Source organism: Notamacropus eugenii, chromosome 2 (genome assembly GCF_028372415.1).
Source record: "Notamacropus eugenii isolate mMacEug1 chromosome 2, mMacEug1.pri_v2, whole genome shotgun sequence".
NCBI lineage: Eukaryota > Metazoa > Chordata > Mammalia > Diprotodontia > Macropodidae > Notamacropus > Notamacropus eugenii.
The window spans coordinates 143,896,814-143,915,867 of NC_092873.1; positions in this window are offsets into that span (position 1 = coordinate 143,896,814).

The following is a 19,054-nucleotide window of genomic DNA, read 5'->3' on the forward strand; positions in this document are numbered from 1 at the left end:
CAAGGATAAATCCACATATGTCTGAGATTAAGGTGAGGTTTGCCTAGAATAAGAGGGATGGAAGCAATGGTCTCTGGAGGTCATTTTCAATTTTAAAATCTAATTCTTTCAGGTACAAAACTCCTATTAGCTTTGTATTTTATCTAATAGCTCATGAATTGTATTATTGATTATCACTCCCAAATAAATATGAACAGTTTTTTCACTTATAGAAATGAGGTTATAATTTCTTTGGCAAAGTCTCAATGGGGAAACTACCTCTACTAGTGCAAATCAGAAAATATCCTGAGAGATATTCTTAAAGAAATTTACATTTATGAAAATAAATGAGAAAAAGGTACCACTAAGATAGCTGTTTAACCTGTTAAATTACTGTCACTAAATACATTTGCACTGTGCAAACAGTAGACTGGGCTGCAGGTAGTACTATAGAGATATTTGCGTTGTTCTGGGTCATCAATTTTGAGATGAAATACCAATAAGTGCCAGAAAAAACACTTTAGGGAGCTGGTAACTCAGAATTTGGTTATGATTCAGCCTGAGGAATCATCATCTTTATGAAAGCACAATGTTATTCCCATAGTTGTAAGAAAAAAAGACTATTTACATTAGAAGGAACAAAGTTAACATCATGTAAAATGGGAAGATGATAAACATCATTGATAAATTTTTGGATGACAAACTGACACTCAAGGAAATTAGATATAAAGGAAAACAGATGCTTTTATCTAGAAACTAGCTTTTAGCAGGACTGATAATGCTAACTGAATGAGAAATTGTTCCAGAAAATATTTTATATACCAATTGGTTCAGAAAATGTATGCTTTTTAAAAATATTTACCTTGTGACTTCCTTTGGAGAAAGCTTTCTTTTTTAGATTCCCTTCCTTTCTTAGAACTTTATTGAGAATGTGTGTGTTTGTGTGTGTATTTGTATGTGTGTAGATTTTGTAGAAATCTAGAGGTAACTATGTTCCCAGTAAGCATACTTAGCTGTAAATTTCTTTGAAATTCTTTAAAAAAATTTTTTTAAATGCTTATTTATCTATTTTTAATTTTGAATATACATTTCCACAAGATTTTGAGTTCCAAATTTTCTCCCCATCTCTCCCCTCCCCCACCCCAAAACACCATGCATTCTGATTACCCCTTTCCCCAGACTGCCCTCCCTTCCATTACACACCTCCCCTTATCCCCATCTTCTCTCTTTTCTTGTAGGGCAACATAGATTTCTATATCCCATTACCTGTATTTCTTATTTTCCAGTTGCATACAAAAACTATTCTCAACATTCATTCCTAAAACTTTGAGTTCCAACTTCTCACCCTTCCTCCCTCCCCAACCATCCCCTCCTGAGACCTGGTTTGGTACTATCTCTGTGCACTGCGTAACCAAGGCTGAGCTGTGCTCTGCTCTGAGCCTGGTGTGATAGACCTTTCCTGTCAGCCTTCTAGGCTGTCTTGGACTAAAAATCTCTTTCACTCTGTCGTTTTGTGGCTTCTGCTGCTCTAGAATTTTTTTAGAGTCATTTTCTACAGGTATTTTATGGGCTACAGAGGAGAGCTTTTACAGGTCTGTCTTTCTACTCTGCTATCTTGGCTCCACCTACCTTTGAATTTCTTTAGGACCCAAGTCTTATTACATAGTTACATAACAGCTTCCTTCTCATGTATTTTTCTTCTTTCTACCAGATTGACTCAAAGATAGATCCATATGTAGTGAAGAGCTAAAGTTTTGGAACCACAAAAACATGGTTATGACATTAGAGACTCTGTCATTCAGGCAGTCTCCACTTTTAACTTCTTTCTAGCTTTCATTACAACTATTTTAAACATGTAGAAAGAGACAAGCATGACAGTGGTGTGCTGGATATTGCCTGTACTAGTTTACCAGGGTCAATCATTAAAATACATTGTTAGCATTTATAATTTTCCATTCTCCATTTAAGGAAGATCCCCAGGGCAACCGTCACTCCACTGACTTCACCATCTATGTAATTTCATCACCCTTCAAGACTACAGACTGCAAGACTATATTACCCTACTCAGGACCCTCAGTCTCTGGGGTCCCTCTCTCCCTCTGATTAGAGAGGAGGGAGGTTGGACTGAGGGGAGCTTTCTCTTTCTTTCTCCTCCTCCCCTCCCTGTCCCCCATCTCTCCCTCTCTCTCTGTATATGTGTGTATACACACACACATACACACATATACATATGCACATATATACATATATACATACTGTATATATACCTATACACACACATACATGTATTTTGTTTCTTATGTTGTCATGTAAAAGTGGTGTGTTATACTCAAATGAAATAATTTGCCAAATTTGAACTTAAAAAGATGAGACTTTCTGTTTCTAGGACTGGCACTCTGTCTACCACCTAATTTTTCCTTTAATCTTTTTCCTCTAATATTTTCTATTTTCATTTCTTTCATATGTTTTAAGAACTGATCCCATGGTACCCTCAAAATTGTATTCTCACCAGCATGTCTCCTTTATGTATATTTGATTAACCTATTTCCTTTTTTTGCCTTTCTTTTCTTTAATACCATTTCTACTTTCTTATATAACACATTGGAGATACTGAAATTAGTATCCAAATATGATGGCTGCATTGCCATTGATGGAGAGACTACTTGGCTATACTAATTTTTTTTTTTTGTCTTCCACATTCTATCTGTTGATTGTCTTCCAGTTTCATCTTTAAATATTCTCAGGATTATCTGACTTAATTCAGTCTCTTGCCAAGCTTTCTATTAACTTGTTTTTTCCTCAGTGTTTCATGAGAGATGATACGATTCATAATCTTTTACCATCCTCCTCCAGACGATTTAAATAATGATCTTATGTTCTAAACTAGAGATGTCCTTGGCTTATCTCTTTGCTTATCAAGCAAATCAAGTGTTTTCTGGCAGAGGTGGTTTAGTGGGGTTATGGGAATGGGGTGGGATAAGCATTAGGAGGGGGATTATTGAATTTCAGTTTATCATGGGAACTGCTACAAGACTTGCCGTTTGCAAATTGACTCAACATTGGTGAATTAAAATGGCATAACAATGAAGGAGAATACTCACTTCATAGCATAAACATATTTCAGTGTTAGTCTTTCCCTCAGGCTGGTTTTTAAATAAGTTTTGCTGATAAGATGTAGATATTTTAAACTATGTTGCCTAAGAGAGGTACTATAGAAAGTGATGTAGTTGATTCTCAGATAATTAACTCATCAAAATGCTAGGGAGTCAGCATTGTTTGGTAGCCAGGTGACTCAGTGGATAAAACTTAAATGGAGTCAGGAAGACATGAGTTCAAATTTGACCTCAAACACTTACAAGCCACGTCACCCTGGGCAAATCACTTATCAACTGTATTCCTGTAGTATGATCCTCATCTGTTGCCCCAGCCTAGAAATCAACAGGAATGCTCTTCATGTTCATACTTTTTTAAGCCTTGGTTTCTAAGTGAACAATCTAGACTCACTCCCTAGGAGCAGGTCAAAGACCTTTTGGTCCAATTGAAATTTTGTGCAAAGTTGGGCATTCATGAAGTTTTTGTGTATTGAGATTGTCATAAAACTTAAAATATACACAAAAAAGTTTAAATCATGGTAGAGCTTCTTCCACTGTAAAATAGGATATAATAATACCTCCTCCTAAAATTGTTGTGAAGATCAAATGAAACAATTTGTGTATAATATTTAATTCAGTGCCTGGCATATTACAAGTGCTTAATAAATGCTTTAAAAAACCCCACAACTCTACTCATTGAAATGGTTGTTTTATATAAGTCATATCAGTATGAAGTTCATTGAATTAGACCAGAATGAAAAACTGGCTCAGCTTGATTTTTCAGCTCATGAACCATGCTATTAGCTAGCTGACTAATCAATTGGCCCATGGTTTTTAAAGATCTAATCTGACATGGTTTTTCTTTTCCCAGAATGACTGAGACAATAAGGAGAAATATGATTAGTTAAGGAGTGATCCCCATGAAAAATGAAACATTAGTATAGGAAATCCCCCCCCTTATCCTCTCTTGGAGAGATTGAGAAGTGCCTGATGAGCATTTGGATGGGTGTTCATGAACCTCTTCTTCAGAGTTTGGAGCACCCTCAAATTCTAATGGAGTTTAACATCAGCCTGACTTCATTTATTTGCTTGCTTGTGTTCCAACACCCAAATTTTGTCTTAATAGCCGTAGGCAGGGGACCACTGTGTCCTGAGCATCAGAGTTGGCTCCTACAACATTTTTTTTAATGTATTTTATTTTTTAATTTCTGCAGTATAACTGGCATTTCTACATAGCATAATTTAAAAATAAGATTGCACATGAAACTGCAACTCTATTATGTACAACTTGCTAATCCTTCAAAGTATATAATTAAATAATTATGGAAATGTTTTTCTTCTATTTTCCTTTCCCCCCTCTCCCCAGACTCTAGAGATGGCTATACTAAGCACAAATCGGTAAATCTACACACACACACACACACACACACACACACACACACACACACACACACGTAATATTATTTTATATATAATTCTATTCATCAGTTTTTTCTCTGGATGCAAACAGCATCTTTCTTCATATGTCCTTTGTTGTTAATTTGGGTATTTACAGTAGCCAAAATGACTTATTCTCTCAAAGTCATTCTTTTTTCCCCCCAATGCAATTGAGTTTAAGTGACTTGCCCAGGGTCACACAACTAGTAAGTGTTAAGCATCTGAGGCCAGATTTGAGTTCAAGTCCTCCTGGCTCCAGGGCCAGTATTCTATCCACTGTGCCACCTCTATCATGCACTGCCCCTCAAAGTCATTTTTAAAACAGTATTGCTGTTACTGTATAAAATGTTCTCTTGCAAAGAAATAAGAAGAAAAAAACCCATTTTTATCCCTGGCCCCATTTTTGCTCTATCTATCTAGAGGGGTGAAATAACATAGAAGCCAATTAAAAACAATCTTAGAATATACACAAACTGACCCCCCCCCCATACCATTTCATTGAATTCTATTGGTGATATGAGTTTAATTAAAGCATATGTAAAATATTCTTCAGTATTGTAAAGTGAAGTAAGTAGAAACAAGTGAACAATGTACATCATAATAGCAATGTTGTAAGGGTGGTCAATTGTGAAAGACTTAGTTACTCTGATAAAGGTGATCCAAGAACGATGCCAAAGGACCCCTGATGAAAAATTCTATCCACCTTCAGAGAGAGAACTGATGAATTGAGTACAGATTGAAATATACTTTTTAACTTTATTTTTCTTCTTTTTGTGTGTATGTGTTTTCTTTTGCAATATGGCTAATTTCTGTTCCTTCAAATCAACTTCACCTCCAGTCCACAACTTCTCTAGCTGATGAGTTAGTCATCAATCTCACTGACAAGACCTAAGCCTTCCAACTAGGAACTGTTCAGTTCCTCTCTTCAAGTCCTCAGGACCCTAAGTTGTGTAATGCATCCTCTCACCTTTCATTCCTTTTTCAGAGAACACAATTTCCCTATTGTTTGCTAAGACTAATTCCTTAAAATATGTTCTTTGATCCAGTCATTTTCCATTTCGATCAATCATCCCCCCTCAATCAGTACACACAAAAAACACCCCAACGCATTTCTACAGTGCTTTAATTTAGGAAACATTTTCACTAAGCAGTATGTAGTATTATCCCTATAACTTGTGTTATATTGTGTATATATGTATATGTACATATATATACACACATATATTAGCTTGTGATCTATGACTTTTTTTAGAACAGTTTCAAAATAATTGATTTTTTTTGTAATTCTGTGTATTTTATTTTTGAATTTAAAACATTATTCTGAGAAGAGATTCTTTTCACCAGACTGACAAAAGGGTCCCTGATACAAAAGGGTTAAGAATCCCTGCTTTTGGGGCCCATACTGGGCCCAGAAGCCCCAGCTTACATGGACCAAATTCAGCGTTGGGGAGAGGGAAATAGGACGCTCCCTGCAAATTGCTTTTGTATATGCCCTCATTCAAGGTTTCACTGGGAATGTCAGATTCCCAGTCTCCTGGTGTGGTCTCTACAGAAAAACATCTTCAGCTCCTCATGTCAGCTTTCAGTCTAACTATATGTACAAAAAAGCTCCTGGGCGGGGGGAATATTTCCCTTTTCTGTTGGTAAACCTAGGGCCTAGAACAGTGCCTGGCACTCAGTGGATATTTAATAAATGCTTGTTGATTGGTTAAATGAGTGCAGAGCAGCCTTTATTTTACCCTATAGAAAATAAAGACTTGAGAATGAGCCCCTAAATCATCAAGGCAATTTCCCTTCCCAGTCTAGTGAATCTCATGAGTCTCATCCCTGCAGGGATCTATACATTTCCTTTGACTTAGAGGGCCATGATGCACTTGAGTTCCCCAGAAGAGAAATTTGCTTGAGTCATCTCTTTTTCCTCCAGGGTGAACATTGTCCAGCATAGATCTGAAATATTCAGGATCTCTCTGTTGCTGCTCCTTCAGCTTCAGGGTCAGGTGACTGCTGGTTTATTTTGTTTTGTTAGCTATAGTTTTTACTTTGTTTAGTTATTCTTGCTCGGTGTATGTCCTGAAGCTATATGGCAAAGTATATAAAGCACTGGAGCTGGGAGTCAGGAATAACTGAGTTCAAATCCTGCCTCAATTACCTACTAGCATAACCCTGGGCAAGTCAATCAGCCACTTTTTGGCTCAGTTTTCTCATATATAAAATGGGGATAATAATAGTATCTACCTCCCAAAGTTATGGTGAGACTGATTATAGATATGCATATGTACACATACATATGTAATATACAAATATATTTATGTATATGTGTATAAATATAATTTATAATGCTTTGTAAACCTTAAAATGCTATATTACTTATTATTGTTACCCATAATTTTATAACTGTGGATTAGGTCAAGACGTGTTGCTACTCTAAAATTTGAACTTTAATGGTTTGTTGTGTCTTCTTGTTTGAATGATTAGAATGAGTAGAGAACTGTCCAGACCATAAAAAGCGATAAATCTGTGATCTAGTAGCAACAACACATTGATGGTACTATTTGGCTTTCCAATTCTCAAAAGTTTAGGTGGATCATAGGACCAGTCTTAGGCAATATTGTGAAGCAAATTAAGCATTCCTGGACTTCTTATTATATCTTCCTTCTACCTTTCATTATTGCCTCTGCCACCCCCAATAACCTTAGGGCTATGTGTCTTTCTGCTTTCCTTCCTGCTCTCCTATCTAAACTTGCCCTTTGTCCCTTCTCAAGTACACTGCAAGGAAAGTAGTGGACAGATGTGAAGGATGCTTTTGACCAGTCTAGCAACTAACCTTAAAACATAAGAACATGATCCTGCATTGGTGCATGGGATGATTATTATGAGGAATAATAGGGAGAAAATAGATCAAGCCCATAGAAACGTTACTAAACCAGAGAAGTTCTATGCTCATGGTTTTTTGCTTTTTCCTTCTGGCCACTGCTGACCTACCTCATAGGATATGTTTCTTCCCTTCTTGTTCCTTCTCAAGAGCAGGACACACTTCTCCATATTTCCATAGATGCTAGAAGTGCCCAACCCTTCTGGTTCTCTCTCTGTCTTTCTGTTTTTCTCTGTCTCTGTCTCTCTTTTCTTCCTCTTTCCCCAATTCCTACTTTCTTCAGTTTGTTTTTGAGTTCTCTTATTTTAGAACCTAGTGTCATTTTCTTAACATTCTCTTTGCCTTATTTACCTTGTTTCTTCATCACGCAGAAGGGTTTGGAGGGCTGAATTGAGAGACTTTCTGTCAGCCCCCTCTAAGAGGCCATAAGATAGAGCTAGATAAATATCTATCCTCACTGCAGGAAAATGTGTTCACATTTAATTTTAGAGTTGACGTTAAAAAAAAACATAGGATTGGAATTAAAAATTTCCATGGAAGGATTATCCTTTTCCTAAGGCTACAACAACAGAGTGCAAGAGTACTAGCAGGTTCTGCCATGATGCAAAGAGCTTAAACACAGATCCAACGACAGACGACATCTATTTTCTGAGGGCGAGCCTGGTTGAGTGCAGAGTACTTGTCACCAGATTGTTTATCACCAGCTGGTGGATATTTTTGGCTATGAGGAAGCATGAAACAACCAAAAATCTGAAATGATTCTCTGCCCTTTTTGATCCCTTCCCATTATTTTCTGTCATAACTGAGTAAGGGAAAAGAAAACTGAAGAATTAATGATCACAAAGCTCTTAAATCATCTATAAACATTTATTATTAGTAGTATAAATTATGATTCTTGTTACATGACAAAATAATTGATGTTCTTCCAGAGGGACTGAACTGTGATATTGTTGCTATAAATGAAACCAGAAAATGTAAATATGCCACAATTAAATGGAAGGCTGGTTCAGAGGTCATCTTCAGGAACCCAGTAAATAATTGTGTACTAAGACATTCTACTAAGTGCTGAAGATACAGAGAAAAGAAAAAATCCAGTCCCTGACTTCAAGGAGCATACATTCTGGATACAGGGGTAAGTTAAGTTAGATTCACCACAGTGACAAAGGCACAAAAGCCATGCTTACTGATTTTGTCTTGTAGTGATTGTAATGTTCATGAGTTTAAGCCAACATATCACCTTGAAAATAATAAGAGCTCATATATCAACATCTTTTGTCAAGGATAAAAAAATAGAGACATGCTTTGAAGAACTTGACAAGATCATCCAAATGAAGTCAAATTTACTTTGATTCTCAGGAACTCCAAAGCAAAAAAGGGTACAAGGAAAGATAAGGTGTTGGAAACCATGTTTGAAATTATGCTTCAGGAAATAAATCTAGTGACATAAACCAATTAAGTGACTAATGATTACTCTTCACGAACAACTTCTTTAAGAAGAGAATCAGTCAAAACTGCATCTTAATCCCCCAAAATAAAACTAACTTCTTTGCTAAACTGAAAATGACAAATTTCTGATGTGACTCAAATCATAATCAGCTATATATAGCCAATCAGATCATCCAATCAGATCTTCTAAATGTTTAGTCAAATATAAAAGTTAATAAATCAGAAAAAGATTAATAATGAGATAAGAGAGGGACTAAGCACTTTTGTTGTTGTTGTTGTTCAGTTGCTTGATTGTGTCTGACTCTCTGTGACCCAAGGGACCATAGTATGCTAGACTCTTTTATCCTCCACTATCTCTTGAAGTCTGTCCAAGTTCATGTTCTTTGTTTCCATGATGCTATTCATCCATCACATTATCTTCCATCTCCTTTTCCTTTTGCCTTCAATCTTTCCCAACATCAGGGTCTTTTCTAACGAATCCTGTCTTCTCATTATGTGGCCAAAGTATTTAAGCTTTGGCTTCAATATTTGACCTTCCAGTGAAGAGCCTGAAATAATTTGAGTATTGACTTATTTGACTTCTTTGCTGTCCAAAAGACTCTCAAAAGTCTTCTCTAGCATCACAATTCAAAAGCATTGATTCTGTAGCAGTCAGCTTTCCTTAGAGTCCAATTCTTACAACCATCCATTGCTCCTGGAAAACCACAACTTTGACTATGTGAACCTTTGTTGGCAAGGGGATGTCTCTGTTTTTTTAGTATGCTGTCCAGATTTGCCATAGCTTTCATTCCAAGGAGCAAGCTGTTTCAATTTCATGGCTGTAGTCACCATCAGCAGTGATCTTTGAGCCCAAGAATATGAAATCTAACACTGCTTCCATTTCTTCTCCCTCAGTTTGTAAGTGGTGGGACCAATTGCCAAGGTCGTAGTTTCTTTGGTATTAAGCTTCAAGCCATTTTTTACACTCATCTTTCCCTCTCATCAAGACTATTCTTAATTCCCCTTCATTTTCTGCCATCAGAATGGCAGAATGATATTATCTCCATATCTAAGACTATTGGTATTTCTCCCAGTAACCTTAATTCTAGCTTTTGATTTGTCATGTCTGGCATTTAACATGTTGTACTCTGCAAATAAGTTAAATAAGGTGACATACTTGTTGTACTCTTTTTCTAGTGCTGAACCATCAGTTGTTCCATGTTTGGTTCTCACTGTTGCTTCTTGGCCACATACAGGTTCCTCAGGAGACAAATAGATGATTTGGTACTCCCATCTCTCTGAGCACTTGCCACATGTTGTGATCCATACAATCAAGCTTTTAGTGTAGTCAATGAAGCAGAAGTTTTTCTTGAAGTTCTTTACTTTCTCCATAATCCAGCAAATATAGGCAGTTTGGTTTCTATTTCCTTTTCCTCTTTGAAGCCAGCCTGCTCTTCTGACAATTCTTGGTTCATATCTTGCTGAAGTCCAGCTTGCAGAATCTTAAGAATAACTTTGCTGGCATGTGAAATGAGAACAAGTATTCAGTAATTTGAACATTCCTTGACTTTGCCCTTCTTTAGGATTGGGATATAAAATGATCTCTTCCATTCCAGTGATCACTGTTGTGTTGTCCAAATCTGCTGGCATATTGAATGAAGCATTTTAACAGTACAATCTTTTAGGGTTTTAATTAGTTCAGCTGGAGTTTCATCACCTTCACTAGCCTTCTTGTTAGCAGTGCTTCCTAAAGCCGAATGAGCTTATTCTCCAAGATGTCTGCCTCTAGATCAGTAACTGCACCATCTTGGTTTTTGGTGATGTTAAAATCTTTCTAGTATTGTTCTTTTGTATATTCTTGCCACCTTTTCTTAACCTCTTTTGCTTCTGCTAAATCTCTATATTTTTGTCATTTATCATGCCCATTTTTGCATGAAATGTTCCCTTGATAGCTTTATTTAAAAAAAAAATAAGATCCTTGTATTAGTCCAAATGAAATTCTCAACATACAGATGCTATCTTTAAAATAAGTTACATGTTTATGTTGAGCTGTAAATCACCTACATCGAACCATGTGTTTTTCAAGAAGAATATTTTTTCTTTGACCCTATATGACTTCAAAGTATGGAATACCATGACCTCAGATAAATAAAAATAAACTTTCCTTTCAGACAGTGTGTGTGTGTGTGTGTGTGTGTGTGTGTGTGTGTATTCTATTGTATTATTTAATTTACTGAAATTTGTTCTTTTTACATCATTTATACTGTAAAACTAAAATATCCTGAGAGTTTGGGGGAATACTAATTGAGGAAACTCACTTCTGTATCCTCTATGCCACCTCCTATCCTACCCTCTGGGGCTTTCTAATTAAACTTCAGGTGTATGTGAGTTTATTTGAGCTTATATAATCCCCATATGTTATGATTCTTTGGATGGAAACCACTAACATTTATCCAAATGATACTGATCAGCTTCATTCAGTGGGAACAACATGAGAACGTTTCATGGCAAAAGCAGAGCATTTCTTTCTTCCCTTTTAAATGTAGTTTTGCAAGAAGAAGAAAATTTTACTCTTAAAAGTAGCCTCTTTACTCAGAAGAGACATTGGTTTAATTGGGGGGATTACAATGAACTCAGTGCATTTAAAGCTATTCTGATATGAGCAGTAATATTTAATTATAGGAATTAGAGTGATTTGTGTTTCAATTAAGACTACTCTGCTAAAAAATATTAGTCATGTATTTTAATGATTTGGTCACTAGTGCTACTATCTGGGACTTTATTATATGTACTGGTTATTTAAAACAGACTTCAGGAGAAACAGATTTGGTTTTTGGGAAGGAATGGGATTTCTCTAGAATGAAGGATATGGAAAGCAAGTGGAAACATATTTTCTCTTCTGCACATGGTTTCTATACTTGGCCCATTTTGATTGAGATTTTATGGTTCCCAGATTTATATCCTTTGAAATTATGGACATTGGATCAAATCCTCATGTTGGAAAATGCTTGAAGGTGACATCAAATGGATACACAATTTGAACAACATACAGTTTTCACACAGGTTTGGGTAACCGAAGGCAAAACATTTCCCTGTAAAATGTTGTAAATGTGCTAGATTTCAGCACAAGCCCCCTAAAGTATAATAACATTTACAAATGCTTTAAAATTTTTTGGAAGTGTTATTTTTAAGATGCCTTCTCTAGTTTTTCCTTTGCGATCAATCATGAGGAAAATGTCATCTCTAGGCTATTAAAAAATTGTGTCCACAACTCCTTTCTGAGGATTGAGAAGCTCGGATTTCCTCTAAAATACAATGTAGATTTTAAAGTTCCTTTAGTAATTATCCCAGTGTGATTTTGATGAGAGAAATTTTGTTTTTACAGATTATTCTTTTCAAATTAGTGAAAACTAGACAAATGAACAGTAAGTAGAAAAAAAAACCCACCATGATTTGTGCCATGTAATATTTCTTCATAGTAGCAAGATTGACTTAGTGGATAATGTGCAGGCCTTTTTGGCAGGAAGGCCTGGACTTAAATTCTTCCTCTGCCACTCATCTCCTGTGACCCTGGGCAAGTCACTTTAACCACTCTATGCTTCAGACACTTTTTGAGGTCTTACAGATTATTTGAAATCTGCCTTTAAGTAGGCAGAGTTTCCATACAGGGAGTTTCCCACATTGATGAAATGACATATTCGTTATGCATTTCTTTGAATAATTATTCCACCCTAGGTTGAAGGTGAAATCTGCTTTTTAGATAGCAGTAATAGCTACTTTTGGTGGAGCTGGTAGCCATAATGTTGCTTAAGTTCTCTTTGTCATATCATCAGGTTATACCTTGCCTAGAAGGGATTAAAATTTTAAGCACTGTGTATCAAAAAAAGCTATGCTATCTTTTTATCTCATCCCATTGATGCCATGACATCAGAAATTCTTTTGCTTTTGTGTTTCACATTGTATATGTTTACCCTACCTACCTCAGCTACTCCAAGCATACTCATTTGTCAGGCTTGGCAAATGAAGGTTATGCTGGGTTCGTAGAACTTGAAATTGGTTCCAGATCATTTTCTACTTTAAGGATGCATTTAGGTGCAAACTTTGGCACAGAAATGCATTCCACGTATAGTCTTTCTAGGAATCTCAGGAACAAGCTGACAACAATAGAATTCATATAGCAAATAGATCCTGTTCCCCTTCCTTCCACCCCATCATGAAATAATAATGTACATATTTTTAAAAAATTATAAATGTCCTCTGTTCTTTAGAATCTTCATCTGGGATCATCTTAGATGAGTGTGCTCAGCTTAGATATTGTCTTTATTCCCTACTGGTGACTTGTCCCTATAAGTTTTTCACATATCAGGGAAAGCTGAAACTTGATTGGAGTTTAAATATCACTAATGTTAACCTAAAATTTGTCTATTCACTCATTTTATATTCACCAATCAAGAAGATATTGAGTTTGACAGTGATTAATGTGTGTGTAGTGGGTTAAAGCTCATCATCTTCTTTGGTCCATGTATATTGGAAGGAAAAAAAAAAATCTTGCTGAAGTCCTGTGAAGAGATCAGGAAAATTAATCTGCATATTTTCCATTGAACTTATGACTGAGGGTTAATCTTGGATTTGCTTTTTATAGTTCTGCTGGCAGAAGGTTCTTGGAAAAGAAGTATGGACGACTCTTTCGGTTGGGTTAACCACAATTTTTCTGTCTCCACCAGCTTTTGGCCACTGACTTGTTGTCTGCTGCCAAAGGAGCCCATCATCCAGAAACTCGTATTTAGTCCAAGTGCCTCATTTTACAGATGAGGAAGTTGAGGTCCAAAGCCTTCAAGTGAATTTTCCAAAGTCATGCAACAAATTAATTGCAGAACCTGTCTTATAGCTTAGTTGTCTAGATCCTCATTTCAATACCATGCCCCTCCACAGCCCTCTTATTATGATCTCCATTTTACAGATGAGGAAACGAGGGAAACAGGGTTAAAAGTGACTCTTTGAATGCCTAGTTACCTTCAAATCTCTGTTCAAGTGCCCCCTTATAGATAAGATCTTTCCTAACCATTCTGACAGACCTGCCTTCCCTCAAAAAAATAAACTTTGATTTATTTTTAATATGTATTTTGCATATGCTTTTATACGTACATGTTCTTTCCCTTAATGGAATTAAGTGTCTTGAAGGCAGAGTTACATTTTTGTTTTTGCATCCCTACCATTTAATGTAGAACTTGTCTTGTAGGGTCTTAATAATGCTTAATAATAATAGCTAATATATCTATAGTGCCTACTATTTGTCAGGTACTGTACTAAGTGTTTTACAATTATTATATGCTTTCATCCTCACAATAATCCTGGGAGGTAGGTGCTATTATTATCCCCGCTTTTCCAGATCAAGAAATTGAAACAAATAGGGTTGAGCAACTTGTTCAGTGTCACATAGCCAGTAAATCTGAGGCCATATTTGGACTGAGCTCTTCCTGACTCAAGGCCCAGCACTCTATCTACTATCCCACCTGGCTTGATTGAAGAATGCCATTATCTTATGAATTTTAGTCTTATCAATATTCATAAGCCCAAAGAAAAATGATCTGCATGCACTTCCTGATTAAAAAATAGTTTCTAGGGATTCTCATTCCAGTTTCATAGATTTGACTTCTAGATCATTTTTAGTAATTTCAAAAAGAGAGGAAAATGGTTTGAATGGGATTTTCCAACAAATGTCACCTCCCAATGTTTATGAAGTTTCAGTAGTAATATAAATACCACACAGGGTATGTAGGTATGTTTCTGACTAACAGACATACAATATTAATAATTTTTTACATTCATTAGGTAAAGACATAGAAGTTTTCCTAAAAAAAAGTTTCCCCTTCAGTTTTCAATAAGATAGCCAAATGAATGATTCTCGGTGGGACTTATAAAGAAAAAAGAAATGATGAGTAAATAATTTATAAAAGGTTAAAATGCAAAGAATAAATGTTAGGTGGTTAAGGAACATAATTTTAAGGAAGTATAATTAATAATAATTTAAAATACAACGATCTTTATCATTAATTAATAGGCCCATATGATCTACTTAAATCTCCTGGAAGCCTGGGTCACATGTAGTGGGAGGAGCTTGCTGAAGAGGCAGAACAGAAAGGGTGAAGCAGAACCAGGAGGAAGTGAGTGAGTGGGGTCAGGTCAGAGTGGGAAGGACACAGACCCAACTGAGGCATTGTGACAGTTGATAGTGAGACAATCCTGTCTGGGGGAGGGGAGGTTTGATATTGACACATTGTGACAGTTGATAGTGAGAAGGCCCTGGCTGGGGGAGGGGAGGTTTGAGATTGACACATTGTGACAGTTGATAGTGAGAAGGCCCTGGCTGGGGGAGGGGAGGTTTGAGATTGACACATTGTGACAGTTGATAGTGAGAAGGCCCTGACTGGGGGAGGGGAGGTTTGAGATTGACACATTGTGACAGTTGATAGTGAGAAGGCCCTGGCTGGGGGAGGGGAGGTTTGAGATTGACACATTGTGACAGTTGATAGTGAGAAGGCCCTGACTGGGGGAGGGGAGGTTTGAGACTGACACATTGTGACAGTTGATAGTGAGAAGGCCCTGACTGGGGGAGGGGAGGTTTGAGACTGACACATTGTGACAGTTGATAGTGAGAAGGCCCTGACTGGGGGAGGGGAGGTTTGAGACTGACACATTGTGACAGTTGATAGTGAGAAGGCCCTGTCTGGGGGAGGGGAGGTTTGAGATTGACACATTGTGACAGTTGATAGTGAGAAGGCCCTGACTGGGGGAGGGGAGGTTTGAGACTGACACATTGTGACAGGTGATGGTGATGACTGGGGGAGGGGAGGTTTGAGACTGACACATTGTGACAGGTGATGGTGATGACTGGGGGAGGGGAGGTTTGAGATTGACACATTGTGACAGTAGATAGTGAGAAGGCCCTGACTGGGGGAGGGGAGGTTTGAGACTGACACATTGTGACAGTTGATAGTGAGAAGGCCCTGACTGGGGGAGGGGAGGTTTGAGATTGACACATTGTGACAGTTGATAGGGAGAAGGCCCTGACTGGGGAAGGGGAGGTTGGAGAATGGTTTTGCTCTCTGCAGTGATCGTGTTTATTAACTTCTTGGTCACCATGACGAATTTTGCTTTCTGGTTCTGGGATTTGACTTTCTGGTGCTTAAATAAATGTTTTCCTTCTGCATTCCATATGGAGAGTCTTTTATATTTTGCCGTTGAGAATTATGCTAGCATATTCATAGTCACCCCCAGGGCTGTGAATGTTGCCTTGGAGATACAGAGGGGGAAAAGCACCTATGATTTGTCAGTATCTTTGCTAAGTGCTTTATAAATAGCTCATTTTATCTTTGTAACAACCCTGAGAGGGAGGTGCTATTACAATCCTCATTTTACAATCAAGAAAACTGAGACAGATAAAAGTTAAATGACTTGCCCAGCGTCACACTGTTCATACATATCTGAGGCCAGATTTGAACTAATATTTTCTTGACTCCAGGCCCAGTATTCTATCCACTAAGCTACCTACCTGTAGCCCATGATATATATGTGTGTATGTGTATATGTATACATACATCTATCTATATTCTATATATGTAGATATAGACATATATAGATAAATATTGATAGTTGTATAGAAAGACAGATATATAGATATATCAGAAATCATTTATAAGAGAAATAAAATAATTTAAAGAATAAATTGAGATATAGTTGTTGTATCGTTTAGTCATATCTGACTCTTTGTGACTCCATTTGGGATTTTCTAGACAAAGATAATGGAGTGGTTTTCCACTTCCTTCTCCAACTCATCTTACAGAAGAAGAAACTGAGACAAAGAGGGTTAAGTGATTTGTCCAGGTTCATGTAGCTAGTATGTATCTGAAGCCATATTTGAGCTCAGCAGGATAAGTCTTCCTGACTCCAGACCACACTCTATCTACTGCACCAATATAGAGATTAGGCACAAAATTAGGGTAGAAATCAGATGTTGGGGAAAAAAACTGTATGACAAATAACAGAACAGGACATATGATGGGGAAAATCACTGAAACAGTAGCAATATTAAGAAGAGAATGATAGATTTAGAACTTAAAAACATAGAAATAGAATCAAGTTTGACAGAACAGAAAAAAAGACAATAACATTGGAAAGATGCATGAGTTCTAAAAAAGTCAAAGAAAATGACCTTAAAGATAGGATTTGCAAATAAAATGTAAGGATCATTACTCTACCAGAAATTGACAATGAATTATAAAAACAACAGCACTGCGTTGCAGGTAACACCAAATTTTTCCAGAAGTATTGGAAATGGAGAACAAAATAATGATCCAGAGAATTCACAGATTACTGATGGAAAGAAACACCAATTTCAGATCATGAAGAAATGTAGGGATTAAACTAAATTTTATGGTCAAGTAGCAAATATTAAAAGGAAGTCAATGTAAAGACCTTCAACCACCAAGGAAAAGGTTTAAATAGTCAATGACTAGACCTTTTTTTAATGAAAAATACAAGAAAAGATAGGTATATGAAAAGTAAAAGAGATTGGAATGCATCCCAAAATAACATATTTCAAAAGGCAGAGTGTGCTTGTCAAAATGTGCCATTTGAATCATCATTTCAAAGTTGACCTACTTAAAGCACAAATTGCTGAAAATATTTTTCTCAAATACTTTTAAAAAATGTACATTTTGACAATGGTGTATCATTTCTTATATGTATAAAATGCTACTTTTTCTTTTCTCTTCAATTAGAACAATTCTTCTTCATCTGACATTTACAACTCCCAAGAGATATGAGAGAGAAAGGTCATAAACTGAGAGGAGTGTAGGATTAGAAGTTACTAAATGTCTTGGCTATGGATCCTGTTAGCGATTCCAGTGAGGAAGTTCAAGATAAGAACCTAATTCCATGCAACTGCAGAAGCAGCGATTATCTCTTTATTGAGAGTGATTCAAGCTGTGTGTGTTATGGAACCACTTCTGTGAATATGGAAACTGCTGCATTCCCTTAGAGTGGCTTGAGGTAGAGAATGGGAGGATCTTCTGACATCTGAGGCAGCTGGAAAATACTGCTGCATGGAGTGCTGAATTTCAGGGAGACCAGAGTTTATATACTGACTGAGAGAAGATGCAAAATAACTATGGGACCCAGGGCAAATCATTTTATTTTATTTTTTTTATTAAATTTATTTATTTAACTTTTAACATTCATTTTCACAAAATTTTGGGTTACAAATTTTCTCCCCTTTTATCCCCTCTCCCCCCCAAACACCAAGCATTCTAATTGCCCCTATGGCCAATCTGCTCTCTCTTCTATCATCCCTCTCTGCCCTTGTCTCCATCTTCTCTTTTGTCCTGTAGGGCCAGATAGCTTTCTATACCCCTTTACCTGTATTTCTTATTTCCTAGTGGCAAGAACATTACTTGACAGTTGATCCTAACACTTTGAGTTCCAACTTCTTTACCTCCCTCCCTCCCCACCCCTTCCCTTTGGAAGGCAAGCCATTCAATATAGGCCAAATCTGTGTAGTTTTGCAAATGACTTCCATAATAGTTGTGTTGTATAAGACTAACTATATTTCCCTCCATCCTATCCTGTCCCACATTACTTCTATTCTCTTTTGATCCTATCCCTCCCCATGAGTGTCGACCTCAAATTGCACTCTCCTCCCCATGCCCTCCCTTCTATCATCCCCCCCACCCTGCTTATCCCTTTATCCCCCACTTTCCTGTATTGTTAGATAGGTTTTCATACCAAAATGCGTGTGCATCTTATTCTTTCCTTTAGTGGAATGTGATGAGAGTAGACTTCATGTTTTTCCTCACCTCCCCTCTTTATCCCTCCACTAATGAGTCTTTTGCTTGCCTCTTTTATGAGAGAGGGGCAAATCATTTTAAAAAACAAATAACAAACCTCTTTTAACCTGTGTGAGAGAATATCACTCATCTTACAAAGTTTTTGTGAGAGCCAAGTAAAATAATATATTCAAAACATTTTACAAACCTTAAAGCACTGAATGTGTTGTTCAGTCATTTCAGTTGTGTCTGATTCTTCATGACCCCACGTGGAATTTTCTTGGCAAAGATACTTACTTGGTTTGCTATTTCCTTCTCCAGTTCATTTTACAGATGAGGAAACTCAAGCAAACAGGGTTGCATAAATGACTTGCCCAGGGTCATATAGACTAGCGTCTGAGGCCAGATTTGAACTCAGGAAGACG